Source organism: Balaenoptera acutorostrata, chromosome 6 (assembly GCF_949987535.1).
Source record: "Balaenoptera acutorostrata chromosome 6, mBalAcu1.1, whole genome shotgun sequence".
NCBI classification, from domain to species: Eukaryota; Metazoa; Chordata; class Mammalia; order Artiodactyla; family Balaenopteridae; genus Balaenoptera; species Balaenoptera acutorostrata.
In genome coordinates, this window is record NC_080069.1 from 9,547,693 (window position 1) to 9,566,850 (window position 19,158).

General features: G+C 42.6%; 1 protein-coding gene across 14 annotated transcripts in view; it reads right to left on the bottom strand.

The window, feature by feature from the left end:
• Positions 1–19,158, bottom strand: part of MSRA (methionine sulfoxide reductase A) — a 390,059-nt gene that overhangs the window by 330,393 nt on the left and 40,508 nt on the right. Inside the window, exon 3 of one of the 14 annotated variants that reach the window (XM_028169186.2) lies at positions 14,711–14,761. The exons of the other annotated variants lie outside the window; for them this stretch is intronic. The gene's annotated coding sequence lies outside the window, so the exon portion shown is untranslated. The remainder of the gene's footprint in view (positions 1–14,710; positions 14,762–19,158) is intronic. 14 annotated transcript variants of the gene reach the window in all.

Genomic DNA, 19,158 nt, shown 5'->3' on the forward strand with positions numbered 1-19,158 from the left:
ATCGACAGATGAATGGATAAAGAAGATGTGGCACATATATACAATGGAATATTACTCAGCCATAAAAAGAAATGAAATGGAGGTATTTGTAATGAGGTGGATGGAGTTAGAGTCTGTCATACAGAGTGAAGTAAGTCAGAAAGAGAAAAACAAATACAGTATGCTAACACATATATATGGAATCTAAGGGAAAAAAAAAAAAAAAGGCCATGAAGAACCTAGTGGCAAGACGGGAATAAAGACACAGACCTACTAGAGAATGGACTTGAGGATATGGGGAGGGGGTGGGGTGAGATGTGACAGGGTAAGAGAGTGTCATGGACATATATACACTACCAAATGTAAAATGGATGGCTAGTGGGAAGCAGCCGCATAGCACAGGGAGATCAGCTCGGTGCTTTGTGACCACCTGGAGGGGTGGGATGGGGAGGGTGGGAGGGAGGGAGATGCAGGAGGGAGGAGAAATGGGAACATATTGTGTATGTATGGCGGATTCGCTTTGTTGTGGAGCAGATGCTAACACACTATTGTGGGGCAATTATGCTTCAATAAAGATGTTTGAAAAAAAAAAAAAAGAAGGAGATACAGGTTGTTCCTGACTTCAGTCTCCCTCACAAGAAGACCAGCTAGCAACTAACCATAGACAAGACACCATTGTGAAAATCCCAGCACCCAGGGGTGAGGCTGAAGCACCCCCTGGACCACAGAATCTAAGAAGGACCACGTTAGAAGAGTAGTAGGGGGCTTCCCTGGTGACGCAGTGGTTAAGAATCTGCCTGCCAATGCAGGGGACATGGGTTCAAGCCCTGGTCCGGGAAGATCCCACATGCCGCGGAGCAACTAAGTCCATGCGCCGCAACTACTGAGCCTGCGCTCTAGAGCTCACGAGCCACAACTACTGAGCCCATGTACCACAACTACTGAAGCCCACGTGCCTAGAGCCTGTGCTCTGCAACAAGAGAAGCCACCGCTATGAGAAGCCCGTGCACCACAATGAAGAGTAGCCCCCCCCCGCCACAACTAGAGAAAGCCCACGCGCAGCAACGAAGACCCAACGCAGCCAAAAATAAGTTAATTAATTAATTTTAAAAAAAAAAGAGAAGGAGGTGCAGCTACACTCTCACCACATTGTCCCTCCCCCTGGCTGGCACACCACCACACCCAGAGGGCTCCCTGGGCCTCGAGTTTCTCCAGGGGTAAAAAGAGAGCCCAAGGTGGACATCCAGCTCCCCCAGCATTGGAGGACACTTCCTGGGAGGCCCACTTGGGTCTCACCTCTTGGGGGATCACTGGGGTAATCTGCAGGGCTTGACCACTGCAGACCAGAGAGAGATGGTACCATCAGCCCTCACATCACGGGAGACCACACTCCTACTCACAGAGGCACCCAACCAGACACCTCAACCAGCGGCTCTGCCCATCTGCAGGGCCAAGCCATGGTCCCATGTGGCCAGGGAGCTTGCTTGGCCGTTGTACCTGATTTGGGCCACCAGACAATAAGCCGGACTGGCTATGGAGGCTGTTCTATGGCCCCGCCCAGGCAGGGAAGCCAATTTGCAGCCCTGCCCAACTGCTGACACAGCCTCCATTCTCACCCAACCAGGAAGCCTGGGCAGAGAACCTAGGCAGCCACGGAGCCCACCCTACAGCCCCAGTGAGGCGGGGAAAGAATCCAGCAGCCCCACCCAATTGTTAAGTATAGCCTCTGGCCTCGCATAACCAGGGAGCCTGAACAGTGACTCTGCCCTGCCCTGCAGCAGAGCTCACTCAGCCTATGGACCTACTCAACTGCCTAACACAGCTTACAGCCTTACCAGGTAGGGAGCCCAGCCAATGCACCATCGGGAAGCATAGCCTGTGGCCCTACTGGACTAAGGAGCGTGGACAGGGGCCCCACTTGACCATGGAGCACAGTCCCTAGACCCACCCAGCTGAAGGATACAGCTAAGGCCCCTCCCCACCACAAAGCCCAGCCAGTGACCTTGCCCAACAGCAGAACATGGCCAGCAATCTACCTGATCTCCAAGTCCAGCCTGCTACCCACCCAACACTGGGGCACAGCCTGCATCCCCACCTGATTGCACAGCACAGCCTGAGGCCCCTTCCGACCGCAGGGCCCTGCTGCAGCCCCGCCTAAAGACAGAGTCCAGCCAGCAGCACCAGCCAGCCAGGAGCACAACCCGACACCCTACCCAAATAAGAACGCTGCAGAACCCAACCCATAGCCCTGTCCAATCACGAAGTCCAACCAGTGATACCGCCCTGTGATACACAGCCTGCGACCTTGCGCAATCAGAGGTGACTACAAAGTCTAACTAGTGACCCCACCTGACTGCAGAACACAGTCAGCACCCCACCGAGTCAGGGAGTCCACCTGGGGCCCTGTTAAGGCCAGCCGACATGCCAACCAACCATGGGACCCAGCCCATGGCATCCCTCCCGACCTCACGGCATGGGGAGAGGCCTCGACCTCACGACCCAATCACCTCCCGAAGGCACCACCTCCTAATCCCATCACACTGGGAATTCGGCTTCAACATATGAATTTTGGAAGGACACAAATATTCAGTCCATAGCATATCCAGAGCCCCACTTGGCCCAGGCCCTGTCCTCTTGGCCAATTACCATCTGCTGTCGACACCTGCTCTCTTACTGCACATTCACTCAGCAAATATTTAGTAAGCTAAATACTAGGTGAAGATACACTTCTCCATTCTGAAGCTACAACAGTGAACAAGACCAACAAGGTTCCTACACTCTTGTGATGTTCCTACATCCTAGGTGCTGGGAGTGGAAAATGAAATAAACAAGTACCAAAGAGATGAGACCACTGCAGGGGATGACCCTGTTGTGAATAAAACAAAACAGACTGATGTGAAAGAGTGACTGGTGTGGGTGAGGGGCTGCTTTTAGACGGGGTGGTCGGGAGTGACCTCTCTGAGAAGAAGACACCTGAGCTGAGACCTGGGTGATTCAAAGGGACCACCATAAAAGTTCAAGGCAAAGAGCTTTTAGACAGAGGGAATGGCAGGAGTGAAAGGCAGGAATAAACTTGGCAAGTTTGAAGAACAGAAAAACTTCCCCAATCCCCCAAGGCACAGATAACCCCAGCTACAGGATAGTTCCCATAGTACTTTGTGTCTTCTCCATTGTGGAATTTAAAACACTATATTGGAATTGTATGTTTAATTAAATGTCCTCCCCAATACATCATAAGTTTTGCAAGACAGGGAGCTTAGCACATGGTGGACCCACATGCCGTGTGGTGTGGCCAAAAATAGTTTTAAAAATAAAAAAATAAAGAATAAAAAAAATAGATGCTCAATAAATACCTTTGCATGAGCTTTCCAGATGGTTATATCTGAAAATAATGTTTTTGTTTCCTTTCCAATATTTGTATTTATTTCTTTATACTGTTTAATGGCATTGGCTACAATTTCTAAAACATGGTTGAATAACTATGGTGAGAGCAGGCATTTTATCTTGTCGTGACTTTAGTAAGAATGCTTTTTTTTCACCAACAAATAAGTGGCACTGCTAATGGCTCTTTGTAGATACTCTCTATCAAGTGAGAGAAGTCACTTTCTATATCTCACTTACAAAGAGCTGTTGTTTCTTTTTTTAAGGAAAAAGTAGATGCTGAATTAAATCGAATGGCTTTGAGAAACTACCAGGAGGATCATACAGAGTTTCTTCTCTATCAAATTAATGTGATCCATTAAAATACTAGCTATCCTAATATGGAACTCTCTTTGTGTTTCTGGAGTAAACTTTACCTAATTGTGGTGAATTATTCTTTTAAATTAAGGGGCAGTCTAGGATTGTGGATAAAAGCTGGGACTTAGGTGTCAGAACTGACTAATGAATTTTGACTGTTCTCTAGAACAGTCAAAATGCAAATGAGAAAGAAAAAATCTATTAGGATGAATAAATGAAACTGAGAACTGAGTCTTCAAGAAGAAAAATAAAGCAGACAAATTTCTGGCAAACCTGACCAAGAAAAAAACGACAACCAACACAACATTAGGTATAAGAAGCTGTACACTCAGAGGCAGGGAGCACTCACTAAATCTCAGTTTCCCCTCTTTAATCACAGACTATGCACCTCACTAACGTGAGGCTTAAATGCGATGATGTGTGTGAAACACACAGTTCATGAGCGCAGCACTGGCTCCGTAGAGGAACTAAAAGAAGTTCTCTTTAAAAACTGCTAATATCTCATTTGGGCTTTTATTTTAACTGCCCTTAACAGATTATACCAGTCTAATAACATGAACAGGGACATTTCCCTTCTTTCTCTGTGTTCTCGAAGATTTTAAATAACCCAGGCCTTCTCTGTTCATACACTTTGCTTTTAAAACCACGTGAGATCCCAATGGCACATTAGAGCCTAATTTCTTAATGGCTTTCTCAATTTCTTAACTTGTTCTTGATCTACTTATGTTCTTCTACCTATTCTAAAGGCAATTTTGGTAATTTCTATTTTCTTAGTAAATCATCCATTTAACCTAAGATTTTCAAATTATAACATTTCACATAGTGTTCTTTTACATCCTCTGCATCTGATGTTGCCTCCACGGCAAGGATCCCAACTTTGTACAGCAAGGTCTTCAACAAACTACACCATCTCTGTCTAGAACTCCACCCATCAATGTATACTCTAGCCACACAGGACTGTGTGTTAGGCCTGATACCCCAAGTAGTTTTGTCTCTGTGTCTTTGCTTCTGCTTCCTGACTGGAATGTTTCCTTCCGGTTTCTACACTTGATGCAATTCTACGCATCATCTAAGATCCAATTCAAATGTCAATTTGACTGCAGAACAGAAGTGGTCACTCCTACCTCTGTGTTTGGGTAACTCTTTGCTCATAATACTTCTCATAGGACATCTTACATGGTATCATAATTGTTTATATTTCTCTGCAGCTAGGTTTTGAGTTCCTGATGACAAACTACATCTAATTAAATTTCTCTTTCTTTTTTACATACTTGCTCTGTCTAATCTTAGTACTTAGCAAAATGCCTGGCACATAGTAGTAGCTTAATAAATAAAATGTCCTCACAGCACCCTGCACTTGGCCTTTACAGTTTGTAGCGATACATTACACACACACACAGACACACACATAATATACATTTGGTCTGTTTTCCCACTATATTGAGGACAGACATCTGAATATTTTGCTCTCCACTGTACCCCCCAGCTCTGGCACACGGTAAATACTCAAAAAATATCTGTTGAAGGAATATTATTTGATGTACATTAAGTATGACTGAATCTACATGAGGCAACTATTTGTCTAAGAGTGAGATGGCTTCACCTAAGACAGCTTAGGGGTTTGGCATATTAATAGAGATTTGAGAGACCCTTATGCTACAGCCACCCAAGTGCAGTCATTAGGTGGGGACCCATCAGGAGGCCCCGAATGAGGAAACTCTGCCACTCTTGTGGCACAACAGCTTTTGAAACAATGGTGGCAACAGCGTGGAACCAAAGCTCCTGCATTCATTCATTCAACAAATATATACTGAGTGACTACCACGTGCCAGGTACTTCTGGGGAGACCGAGCATTCCCACATTCAGACACTTCCAACCCAACCACATACCCTTCCCCTTGGAAATAAACCATGGTACATTAATGCTATGAAGAAAAATCCCCCCAAAACCTGTCTGATGGTCCCTCCCTATGACGACACTACTCACTACAGGAGAAAAGATGGAAAAATCATAAATGGAGTCAATCTGGGGATCTATTTTATATACTTTGAGAGCCTAGCATCCTACTGTTTGGGCTTTTGCAACATCTTTAAAAGGAGACAAGATCAGAGGTCCTGTGGGAAAGGAAACAGGCAGTGGTGCGGCACTGCAGTGAGGGAAGGAGCCAGCGGGGAGGTGGGTGAGTCACATTCACAGGCCACATCAGCATTCACGACGGCCCCAAATTTGTCATTCAGCACCCATCTGACACCATTCGCCATACATTCACGCACCATAATCACACGGCCATGGAGTGGGTACCAAGGAGTGACTGAAGCCAGGCCCAAATGATCAAAGTGAATCTGTCACAGAGCAGAAACATCCCGCCTGTCCCTGGGTATGGCAGAGACCCCGTTGTCCTGCTGGGGGAATAAGAGGCTCTACTGAGTCAAATCAAGCAAATAGGAAGCCATCAGACTCGCTTAACCTCTAACGAGCACAGCGATGGTCCGGATCTCTCGGCACTTGTCAGACTGCACCTGGGTAAGATGTCGCTCTCCTGAGGACACTCCATAATAAAGAGGTAGCTGAGCCGGAGCAGGTTAGAGGAAAGCCATGTAACTAAATTATGTCATATATAAATGGTTGCATACAGAGGGACATTTTTCAAAGATGTGAAAGGCTGCCATGTGTCGGAATTAGATTCTGTTCTGTATGACCCCAAGAGGTAAAAGGAGTATCAGCAGGTGAAAGTATAGGAAGAAAGATCACAGCAGCACAGCTCAACAGAATAACCAAAGATTGCATAGGTCAGCCAGCCAGGGAGAAAGTGAGATCTTTACTGTGAAAACCAAGACAGTCATTTGACACAGATTCTGCAAAGGATGTGGAAGGATCAGAGAAGTGGTTTTGCTAGATAACATTTCAGTTATCATCCAAATATGAGCACATATTAACACAACTAAAGGGAATCTTCAGATGGACGCATCAGACAATGATACGGGTGAGAAGTGGCGGCTCTTGTTCATATCAGTTCTCCTATCTAAACTGCTCACCTCACTTCTAGCCAACAGTGAGAATGACTTATTTCAATTTCTTTTTGGCTCCAGACACCCTCCGATATGAATCTTAGTGAGCAGTAAAATGGGAGAGAGCCTAGAGAATGAGCCACACATCTGGATAATGCATATCCTTGAAAAACTCATCCAGAAATAATTAAGAATTGAGTAAAATAAAATGGAGGGCGGGGGAGAGGGGGAGAGGGAGAACCTGCTTCTATTAGAATCTGAACAAAAAATACACTGAAATAGGCCAAATTTTGCTTGCTTCAAACCCAGCTTCCAATGGATATTAACTACATCGTTTTGATGGCGCTGAGGGAGCAAAGCGGGGCAGACACGTGGTCCTCGTTGCAGGCAACGTCACAGCCCCGGGCAGGAGCTCAGTAAAGTCTGTGAACAAGGCAGTCAGGCTGGCCTTACATCTGAGAGCCAGGAATGAACGGAAATCTAGGATCCTGGGAACGAGAGATGATACAACGTACCAGGGGCCAGCCTGGTAAGTAGAAGGGACTTACGGATATGCTGAAGCCAGAAGCTGTGGTGACCTATCTTTCACGGACTGGTGACGGTAAACCCAGAGCTAGGTAAGGTCACATTCAGGCTGGTTTGGGACTGTATGTTACCATGGGATCACTAACTATCCTGGACAAGTCAACTGTCAATGACATAAAATATCAAATGAGCTTCATGAAATCAGCGACTTCAGCTTCTCATTAAAATTCTCTGTAATATCCACTGAACTATCAGAGACAAAGTGTTACCTCAAAAACAGTATATTTCAAAATGTGTTAAGTTCAAATGCTAAAAGTACATCGTAAGAAAAAAGAAAGCGTTTATACTCCAGCATTTTAGCACTCCAAATATTAACTTAAATAATGATAAAGTTGAGCACTAGGAAGAAAGGGGTTAAAACTGATTTTTCATCTGATGTCAAATGCGGTCTCTCTGCCAAAGTATTTATCTGAAAGGCAGGCGCTATATGCGTTTTACTTGCTGGTCTTAATTCGTGTTTTGCCATGCTCAAAAATTTTAATGCCAAGAGGAAGAAACTAAGTGAGGAATGGAGTGTACTGGTCTGAACCCAGAGAGTTGATCTAATTGAACTGAAAAAAACGAAAACCCCTGTCCATCTGTTCAGTACACCTGCTGATGGAGCACTACCACAGGTAGGGAGGAACTCCATCAGAGACCAGCTATAAATAGATTTTTATTTCATCTGCTAAACGCCTGGCAGCCGAGGTGGGAGGCTGCCTGCACCGGCAGCCGGGCGAAGGCTTGGAGCTGCTTTTATGTTTAGGTAGAAGGGGTGAGGAGACAGAAACCTAAAAACACAAAATGAAGGCAATTTCCCAGTAACTCATTTGACAACCAACCAAGAGTCACGAGGTCTGTTTAAAACGCATCGGGCGTTTCTGCTGCGTGCTGGGGAGATACGAAATCGATCTCACCCCCCCTCATGAGGACTGTACAGAATCTGATGGGAAAGACACCTTCACTCATCACTTACATAGCAAAGTTTATGTTCCAACTCCCCTTGCGGCATCTGTAAAACTGAATCCAGAGTGAGGAGAGCGCGGGTCACAGGATAACGCCAACTTTACTGATGTACCATACTGTTCTCGGGACGAGGCCGACGGAAATCCAAAACGCACCAAAGCGTCAATCAGAATAAAACATTTCTGTGGAAAAGAGAAACCAGCAGGCACAATCCATAGACTATCAGAAGGACCAGGAGGGGCAAGAAGCATTCTGGTCCCTCCCTCTAGGTGTGAGTCAGAGAGGGGAACTCCTCGTCACGTCCCCTTCAGCCTCTGCCCCCTCCACACCTCACACCTGGAGGGGGGACAACAGACCGCAGCCACGTCGAATGAACGGATAGCCCAGGAGGTGACAAGGATCGTGCTCTTTGAGTAAAGACGGAATCGACGGATGTCTCAAGACAGGCCTGATGTGACTCTTTGGACCAGGTACTTCAGAGCAACGTGTCAGAGATTATACTTCCAAACAGGACCCCGGAGAAGGGGGGTCGGGGAGGGGAAACAGGAGTATGTTTATTTCACTGGGAGAAGTGCAGGCTTAGGGAAAACTTCCCCAGCCCCTTCAAGAACATTAAGGATACTATGGAGAAGATAACAACCTGCTATTCTTTCGCCACCAAGGACAACAAGAGAAATGGGATTGAACTGTGGCAAGGGAAAACTGGGTTAAATAGGAGGAAGACGTTCCTGACATCGAAGGTTATTAAACACAGAAAAGGGAAACTAGAGGCGATTGGGGATGCTCTCTGGAGGTCTTTAAAAAAGCAGAATAGCTTGGCAACTATCTGGAGGTAATTCAGGTACAGTTCTGCCCACTGCTCTGGCCTTGATCAGTGCTCTAACTCATCCCCTGGCCCGGACACGACACATGCACCTCAGTAAACTACTGTCACGCTCTGTTCAATAATGAGCTCTCCAAAGAAGAATAAGCATTAAGAAAATGGCAAACGCTCTCTTGGAAGTAAAACTCATTTTTCTTTCTTTAAACTGCAAGTTGCGTTTTTGTGGTGTTTTTTTTTTTCCTTTTCCTAACACATATCCCAGAAATAGCCAAACAAAGCTCATCTACACTGATCTGTGATTCCGAAGCATTAAAAGGAATCTAGATGGAGATTAAGTGTGGAGAAGATTCTGAGCCAGAGACACACAGAATAATTCATCATTCACCTCTGTGCTAGGTGCTATCTAGCATGGGAAACTACAGCCTAGAGAGTCTAGGATCTGCTTCTCAGGAGGCTAAGAAAGGAGAGTCCTATCGGTTTGGCTACAAGGAGGCAAACTAAATGACCTCTAGGATTCTAAAATTCTGACGTCTTTGTTCATCTTATGGCTCTATACTCGATGTCATATTTTAAAAAGGCAGAAGAGTCTCACATCTGAAGAGGTCCACGTTCTTTAAAGTACATGGATATTAATTATTCTCCCTTTATTTGAAGAGGGAAAGAAGACTTTTTAAACAGGACCCTCTTCTCCTGTCATACCCATCATTACACTTGATTAAATTGACTTGTCTGTGGTCTTTCTTCACCACTTTACTACAGGCTCCATGAGGGCAGAGGGTGTTTCTGTTTTATCCATTACTGTATCCTCATCGCTTAGCTCTCACAGACACTCAGATATTAAATGAATGATGAATTGAGTGCTTGAATGAATGAATGAACAAATGAATGAAGGGCAGAGGACTAACCTCAGTACACAGCCCCAAGTGGTATATGGAAGAGCTACCACAATAGTAGCAGCTTACTCTCCGCCTAGTGACCCCATCACTAGGGGTCACATTATTTGGCATTATTTGGCATTGAACAAATGCCAAATAATGGAATGAACAAGGGATTTGGAGGCAGAAGACCTGATTGAGCCCTAGTGTTGTCGTTAACTAGGCCAGGCACTGCACCTCACCTCTCTGAGCCTCAATTTGCTCACCTGAAATAGGTGTGCTGTGTGTACTGTGTGTGTGTGTCTCACACCGTTGCAGTAACTTAGGCTGTAGATGTAGAGAAAACAAAGTTTCTAACTGAACAAAAGATAGTGGTTATTTTCACATATTCTTTATTAAAGTTTTCCCCAAACTTCTAAACAGTGGAGAAGTGACACAGAGATGGTGACTGGTGTCAAATGCTGATTCCAGGGAAGAATTCAGTAAGTGGGAGAAGGAAGAAATGTCAAAGCTTAGCCAACGAGAGGACATGTAGCTGGCTTCCCTCTGTGCTGTTGGGAGGCTCATTCACTGCGCTAAATAGCTCACAAGTGTAATAAGGCAAACATGCATTGAGCAAAGCACGTGGCCACTACCCTTAAGAAAGGTGAGTCTGGTGGTGATCACTTTAAAATGTATAGAAATACTGAATCACTGTGTTGTACACCAGAAACTAACATAGTGTTGTAAGTCAATTATACTTCAAAGACAATCAATCATAGAAAAAGAGATCAGATTTGTGGGTGTGGGGGGACGATGGGGAGAGGGGGACAGGATGAAGGGGGTCAAAGGCACAAACTTCCAGTTATAAGTAAGTACTGGGGATGTGATGTACAACATGCTAAATATAATTAACACCACTGTATGTCACACATTAAAGGTGTTGAGAGAGTAAATCCTAAGACTTCTTATCGCAAGGGAAAAATATTTTTTCTATCTCTTTGATGTTGTATCTGTATGAGATTGCGGACGTTCACTAAACCTACTGCGGTAATCATCTCATGGTGTACGTAAGTCACATCATTATGCTGTACACCTTAAACTGATACAGTGTCAATTATATCTCAATAAAACTGGAAGGGAAGGAAAAAAAAAAAGCAAGGCTGAAAAGTCCAGGCCGGGATGCTTGCCTTAAGGTCTGGATTTGCAAGTCCAGTATTGCTGTTAACTTCTACCTAGAACTTTACCCTCAGTTATGGACGAACCACCATCCGACAGACAGAGGTGCCACATGGCCTGAACAACTAACCTTGCCCTGGGAGCACACTTTCACACGCAGATTTTAAAACAGACACATAATCTCCAAACAGCTCCATGTAAATCGCAAGGAGCAGGGAAAGGAGAGGGCGTGTCACACACACAACACTCACCATCCGCCCCAGTCCTCCCGGTTTCTGGACCTTCTGTGTGTTCTTTTGTTTTGCAAAGCGATTTGGGAGATTAGGTGGGTTTTGTTTAGGCGGGGTGGCTATGGAAAGTTGGGGAATAAGTGCTACTTGATTGCACCACAAAAGATACACAAGGAGCCTCAGCCACAACTCAATCCCCCTTGCCCCAACAGTTTGAATTTCTCAATTAAGTTATTTTGTTAGCAAGAGGACTGGTGAGGGAAAGGAGAAAGTGCTTATTGCACCGAGATTATTCACTGTATAGAAATCAGTGTAAGCAGATCAACAGAACATTCTTTCTAAGGGTCTGAGAGCTCCTCTTTGGTGATGTTGCTGATGCAACAGGAATGTGCCCATCTTACTGGCGGGCTTAGGAGGCTCTGCAAACAGCAAAATAAAACTTCCCAACAGTCACTAATTCAAGAACTGGAGCTGAGGAACTGAGAATCTGCCCAAAGATTTCCACTGACCAAAAATCTACACCACAAATAAAAACTTTATCCTCTAAATATTAATTAAAGGGATAAAATTCTGGAACATTCAAAGAGACATTAGTCCCACTAGCCCTCTCTACCATGTCCAAAAGCAAGGGGTGTAAATATTATCATTAAAATCATCTTTGAAAATGAAAACTGAAAGCATTCCAATTTTTCAAACATATACCAATAGTTTACTTCAAAAGTCACCATAGGGACTTCCCTGGTGGCGCAGTGGTTAAGAATCCGCCTGCCAATGCAGGGGACATGGGTTCGAGCCCTGATCCAGGAAGGTCCCACGTGCTGCAGAGCAACTAAGCCCGTGCACCACAACTACTGAAGCCCGTGTGCCACAACTACTGAAGCCCGTGCACCTAGAGCCCGTGCTCCGCAACAAGAGAAGCCACCGCAGTGAGAAGCCTGTGCACCGCAAGGAACAGTAGCCCTGCTCGCAGCAACTAGAGAAAGCCCACACACAGCAACAAAGACCCAATGCAGTCAAAAATTAATTAATTATTTTTTTAAAAGTCACCATAAGGAAAATTAAAAATCAAGCCAAACATTGAGAAGATATTTTTAACCCATATAATAAAGAATTGGTATATACTTTGGTATATAAAATGTACCCCCCAAAAGGTATATGAAATAGACTACAAATTAATAAGAATAAAACAGCTCAAAAGAAAAATGTACAAAGGGTATGAAGAGAGAATGTACAGAAAAGGAAATCTAGATTGTCAGCATAAAAAGATGCTCGATCTCATAAGTAATCAGCAACACAAACAAAAGTAACAGCAAAATATTTCTTGTACATTAGATTGATAAAATTTTCAAAGTATGATACCGCCAAGTATTGGTGAAGATGTAGAAGATATAAAGATATGAGAACTTTGATGCCCTAGTGCAGGGATGTTACCTGGTATGAATGCTTTGAAGAGTAACTTGGCAATACTGAGTAAAGTTGACATATTTGGCAACTCAGCTCCATTTCTAGGTAATTCCCCTAGAGATTACAAATATGTGTAAAAGGCATGTGCCAGTTGGTGGTTATAGCACAGTCAGCACAAGGCAAAAAATTAAATGTCCATCAACAGAAGAATGGATAAACTAAAACGAAATACTCTGCAGCATCAGACCTACAGTAGCAACATGGATAAATCTCAAAAATATCCAATTTCATTTGCAAAAGGATAGCAACAGTATAAAATCATTTATATACATTTTAAATTATGTAAAACAAGTTACATTGTTTATGGCTATATATATATATTTCTCATACATTATTTAGTATATATGTATTCAATAATACTACAAAAATGTGCATGGAAATGTTCTACACCCATTTCAGGGATGAGAGAATAAGGTTTTACTTATATCCCTAATGTTTCATTCTCTTTAAAAAAAAAAAGAACCTGAAGCAAATAAATATGGCATTTGCTAGTTCTGGATAATGAGTGCATGGGTATTCTTTTTGTTAAATACTTAACTGTGTGTTCGAAAGGTTTTCATAATTAAAACTTTTTAAAGCATTTTAAAAATATATGTGTAACCCATGGTCTACTGGCACACAGAGCTAGAAATCATACAGAATCAGGTACATTATCTTTACCCATCAGTCACATGCTTGAAGTAGCTTGACTAGATAACTATCTTTCATATTTGTGTAATATCTATCAGTTAAATTGCTTTCAGGCATATTGCCTCATTTAATATTCTTAACAACCTTTTGATTTAGGTATTATGACATCCATTTTTCTGAGAAGAAAAGTCAACCTTTATAGTTCTGGAGATTTTCCCAAGATCACCTACTTAGTAAGTGATCTAGTCCTGGGCTTCAGTACTGTCATTACTCTACCTCAGGTGACCATTAAGAACCCTGAAAATCTATTTTTCTAAAGACAAATGCATCATCCTCAAGATCTGCATTATCTACCCAAAACCACAGTTGTTAAATTAGTAAATGAAATGAAATACTTTACCACTGAAATTTTTGAAGCCACCAGTCATATCCATTTATTCTATTTCTAATATACTGACCTCTCCTAAAAATAAGTTACAGAAGTCTGATAAAATCTAGCATGTTATTAATAGGAAAAATGGAAACCTTGCACAGCCAGGCTTTTCTCTCCTTTTAAAGATAAATTTTCAAAGTTAATAAACTGGAAACTATAATCTTGTTTCTTCACATAAAATCTTTTATTCAGTGTGCTCATGGTAAACACATACCAATCTTAGGGAAGCTAGTGATTAGAGAGGACCTAGTCCTTAATTTGAGAATTTAAATATCATTAAATAAATTATCAAATATAAGTAGCACCAACAATATAAGCTAAATTTAAGGAATACACAGCTCAGGGACTGTTCAGGTTATTTTACCAAGTACAAAACAATATAAATAACAGTATCACCTAGGGGAACCTGAACTTCAACACCACTAGCAGTAACAAGGTACCCCTCCCACCCAGGCTGTAAATAAAGGCCAATGAGGAACCTGGACTTCCTCCCCAACCTCATAGTAATGAGGGAGTGCCTCCTCTTCCCTGCTGCCAGAGAGTCAGAGGAGTTCTATTAAAACAGAAGACTTAAGCAAGATCCACAGTCTTATAACGTAACACCCCAAACATCCAGGATATAATCACCATCACTCATCATACCAAGAACAAGGAAAATCTCAACCCAAACGGGAAAAAGACAGTTACTGATGCCAGCACCAAAATGACACAGATGCTGGAATTATCTGACAAGGATTTTAAAGCAGCTATCATAAAACTGTTTCAACAAGCACATTAAACAAATGAAAAAATAGAAAGTCTCAGCGAAGAAATGGCAGATAATATACAAATTAAAACTCACCAGATAGGCTCAATCACAGAATGAGAGTGACAGAGGAAAGAATCAGTGAACCTGAAGATAGGAACAACAGAAATTACCCAATATGAACAATAAAGAAAGAACAGACTGAAAAAAAAAATGATCAGTGTCAAGCACCTGTAGGACCATAACCAAAAAAATCTATCATTCATATCATCCAAGTCCAGGAAGGAAAGGAGAAAGAAGGCAGGCCTAAAAATGGACTCAAAGAAATTATGGCTGAAAACCTTAAAAATTTGGCAAAAGACATAAACCTACATATTCAAGAAGCTGAGTGAACCGTGGGATAAATCCAAAGAAATCCATGCCAAGACACATCATAATCAAACTCTTTGAAAATCAGAGACAAAGTGAAAGATTGTGAAAGTAGGGAGAGGGAAACATTTTACCTAGAAGGGAAAACAACTGGAATGACAGCAGTTTCTCATCAGAAACCACAGAAGCAGAAGGAAGTGGCACAACATTTTTCAAGTGCTGGGGAAAAAAAAAAAAAAAGCTATTAGCCCAGAATTCTATATCCAGCAAAAATATCCTTCAGGAAAAAAGGGACATAAGACATTCTCAGATGAAGGAAAACCAAGAGACTTGTTTCCAGCAGACCTGTCCTAAAAGAATGGCTAAAGAAAGATCTCTAAAAAGAAATGGTAAGAATGCAACAACAAGGTCCTACTGTATAGCACAGGGAACGATATTCAATATCTTGTAATAACCTATAATGGAAAATAATCTGAAAAAGAATAGATATATATAGGTATAACTGAATCACTTTGCTGTACACCAAAAACTAACACAACATTGTTAATCAACTATACTTCGATAAAAAAAAAAAAATGGTAAGAATGCATTAATGGTAATGTTAATACTTTGTGTTAAAAATGAAATATGACTTTTTATTCCATGATAATTTACAAATACTATTTTATGTGAGTCACTAGAGTATTGTCCTGATTAACGCACCATGCAAAACTCCATACTATAAAATAATTTACAGATGATGAATGTGACGTTTGGGTTATTTCCACAAAAAGCTAGACGTCATGAGCTCTTAAGTCAAGTCTAATATTTTACCATTATCTATGCTGGAAATTCTAATTCAACTTACAGCATTTCAGTTTACAATAAGCTTTTCAAAAGCATAACCTGCTGTGAGGACTAATACTGCCTATTGACCCAGCAATTCCACTTCTGGGTATATACCCAAAAGAATTGAAAGCAGAGACTCATACAGATATTCGCACACCCACACTCAAAGCAGCACTATTCATAATAGCCAAAGGTGGAAACAACCCAAGTGTCCATCGACAAACGAACAGGTAAACAGAATGTCGTATATATATACAATGGAATATTATTCAGCCTTAAAAAGGAAGGACATTCTGACACGTGCCACAGCATGAATGAACCTTGAGGACATTATGCTAAGTGAAATATCCAGTCACAAATACAGTATGATACCACTTACATGCAGTACCTAAAGAAGTCAAATTCATAGAGACAGAAAGTAAAATGGGGGTTGCCAGGGACCTAGGAGGAGGGAGAACAGGAAGTTGTTGTTTAATAGGTACAGAGTATCAGTTTTGTAAGAGGAAAATATTTCTGTGGATGGATTATGGTGGTGACAGCACAAAAAAAAAACAAATGAATATACTTAATGCCACCAAACTGAACACTTAAAGATAGTTAAGATGGTAAATTTTATGTTACGTATTTTTACCACAATTTAAAAAAATAACAATATCTAGCATTTACTGAGTACTTACTATGTACCAGACATTACACTAAGAGTTTTGCATATATTTCCTTATCTCTCCTCCCAACAGCCTTTGAGGAAGGTAGCATGATCCCTGTTTTATACATGAAGAAGCTGAATTTATATACCTTGACCAAAGTTCAACAAGTATAAAATGGAGTCAAAATTCAACCTGAGGCTGGTGAGACTCTGAACCCCATTCCCTCTAACCCATGATGGTAAAGGACTGTTTCAAAGGCACCAGGATAAAGCAGTCCTGAGTCTGAGAACAATTTGATCTTCTCAAGTAGGGGAAAATCACTTACAGTGTCTAATGGAAAAAGAGATATAAATGGTATTGACATATGGGATGAAAAGGATGGCATCACTACAGAGGGGCTAATTCCTCAAAAGCCGAACTATAATACCAAAATATTTTCCATAAAACGTCAAGATTCACACATTAGGGGTATTCTGATTATACAGGACCAAGAGATTCGTAACTGTAAAATAGAAGAAAGAATTTAAATTCTTATAACTTTGTGGAATACAGAACACAAACAGGTAAACTTTTTCCTTCTCTACCCTTGCTTTTAAAGAAATAAAATAACCTTAACACAACCAATGACCAAACTAAGAGAGGATCTGCAGTTGGTATTATTATTATTAGTCACAACCTGTTGGGTTGCAGAATAAACTACTAACTTCAGTATTCTCTGAACCTTTTCTTTCACTTTACCAGAATTTCTATATACTCATCTCTCCCTATTTCACCATGTTCTCTGGAGCTCTTCCAATCACATCTCCTACCCCAGCTGGACCCCAACATCAAATGCTGGAATGCTGCCCTCCCCACCCCAAACCCTCAGACCTTCTACCATTCCTGCTATTCCAACTCCAAGCTTGGACTCAACCCATGCCCATTCTCTCCAGGGCTACTGCTCACACCTGCAGTGACTTAGTACCTTCCTCTAGCCGACCAAGGCACAGGGCACACCCCTGCAGTACACACTTGTTCACAATGGTCCTGACCTGCCCCTCCCTCTCCTGGGCCTCAAAACACCCCTGGAGAAAGACCTGGAAAGATGCTGTTCAACATGAACTGGCCTCAGCATCCCTTCATCATGTCTCACACACCCTCGAAGCTGGCTGTTCCTGATATTCCAGTCTAACCCCAAGACCCCACATCCACCCTCACTCGCCTAGTAAAGTTAGTGACAGGACTGAAGCCAGCCACTCAGCAGTGCCCCCAGCCTTCTTCCCACACTCACGCTGGTCTGTTCCATGCTGAGGCCACTCCACCAAGGCCTAAGTTACGGTTCTGGGAGCTTCGGGGAAACGAGGAGCGGGAGAATGAGAGACGATGGAGGGCTGGCGGAGGGAAGAGCTGGTCGGAAGGACTGGTCAGGGCCATTGTGACCAGTCAAGTCCTTGTTCTTGTCTCCAGTGGCAAACACGGGGATTCTAACTTGGTCACGAAGAATGCAGCCCTACACTTCACCCCCCTAAACCTGTAACCAGCAACACAGACTCAAGATAAAAGCATGAAGGGGAAAAATTCTCTTAATCAAATAAGACTCAAGAAGACAATTAACTGGTTCACAACCTGGCTTATTCCTTCCATGAATCCTTCTGGGGCGGCCATTACGTACCGGCTCCTGTGCCGGGCATTGTTGCCAGGATTAAACAAGATAACGGGTGAGAGCCTTTGGCAAACTGTGAAGGGCTATACAGTTGTCAGTTATTCTGATCTTCCCCCTCCCCACAACTAGACCATGAATCCCTTACGGGCAGAGAGAGTCTATCTTTGTATCCCCTACATCCCACATGGTGCCCGGCTCAGAGCGCCTTTGGGAACACTCGCGGAATGACTTCAGCAGCACACACCTGCAGCTGAAACATTTCTCATCTCCATTCCACCAGCCACCAGCCCTGACACAGGTCGTGGCCACCACAAACGCCTCCAAGCTCAGCTCCCTGGCTCGTGGGACTTCTATCTCCTCTTCAGAATATGAACCTATACCTTCTCTTTATACTAGAGACCAACTGCGTGGCATAAATTTAGGCCACTAAGTTAAATATTCCCCTATGTCTACAGTCAAGAGATGTTTTATGCCTATAAGTCTTTATGTTAGTGAGCAAAGCTTAGGAAAAAACTGAAACAAAACAAAACACTAGAGAACACAGAACATGAACTGATTGGTCCATTTAAAGTACACCGCCCTCTAGCAAACTTACTTTCTAAGGACCAAGCTGGCTTACAGATGTCGGGTTGGCCTCCTCTTCTTCCTCTTTCTCACAAAAGAAAACAAAGGAAAGGGAAAAACTCCCTCATAAAGAAGCGACTATTATTTACGTTGTAGCTACATCTTCAAAGGTTCAATGACACCTGCTTGGACATATATAAAATTCTAGCATGTGACCGGTGGTTCAATCTTCCCTATTTAATTTCTTCCTCTCAACATTTGAATTGCTTATTTTACACATTCATCAAAGACTTGAACTGAAGGTTTCTGGTCAATAAGGTGCAAAAACCTAAATAATGGTAAAACAGAATTCTCACAGCTGTACGGACTACCTACCACTAATCTCCTGATTGTTTTAAAACAAACACTACAATACGTATATTGTACGACAAAAGTTAACATACTTTAACCTATTGAAATAAATCTCATTACAGTAGTGCTCTTTTCTCCCTAGG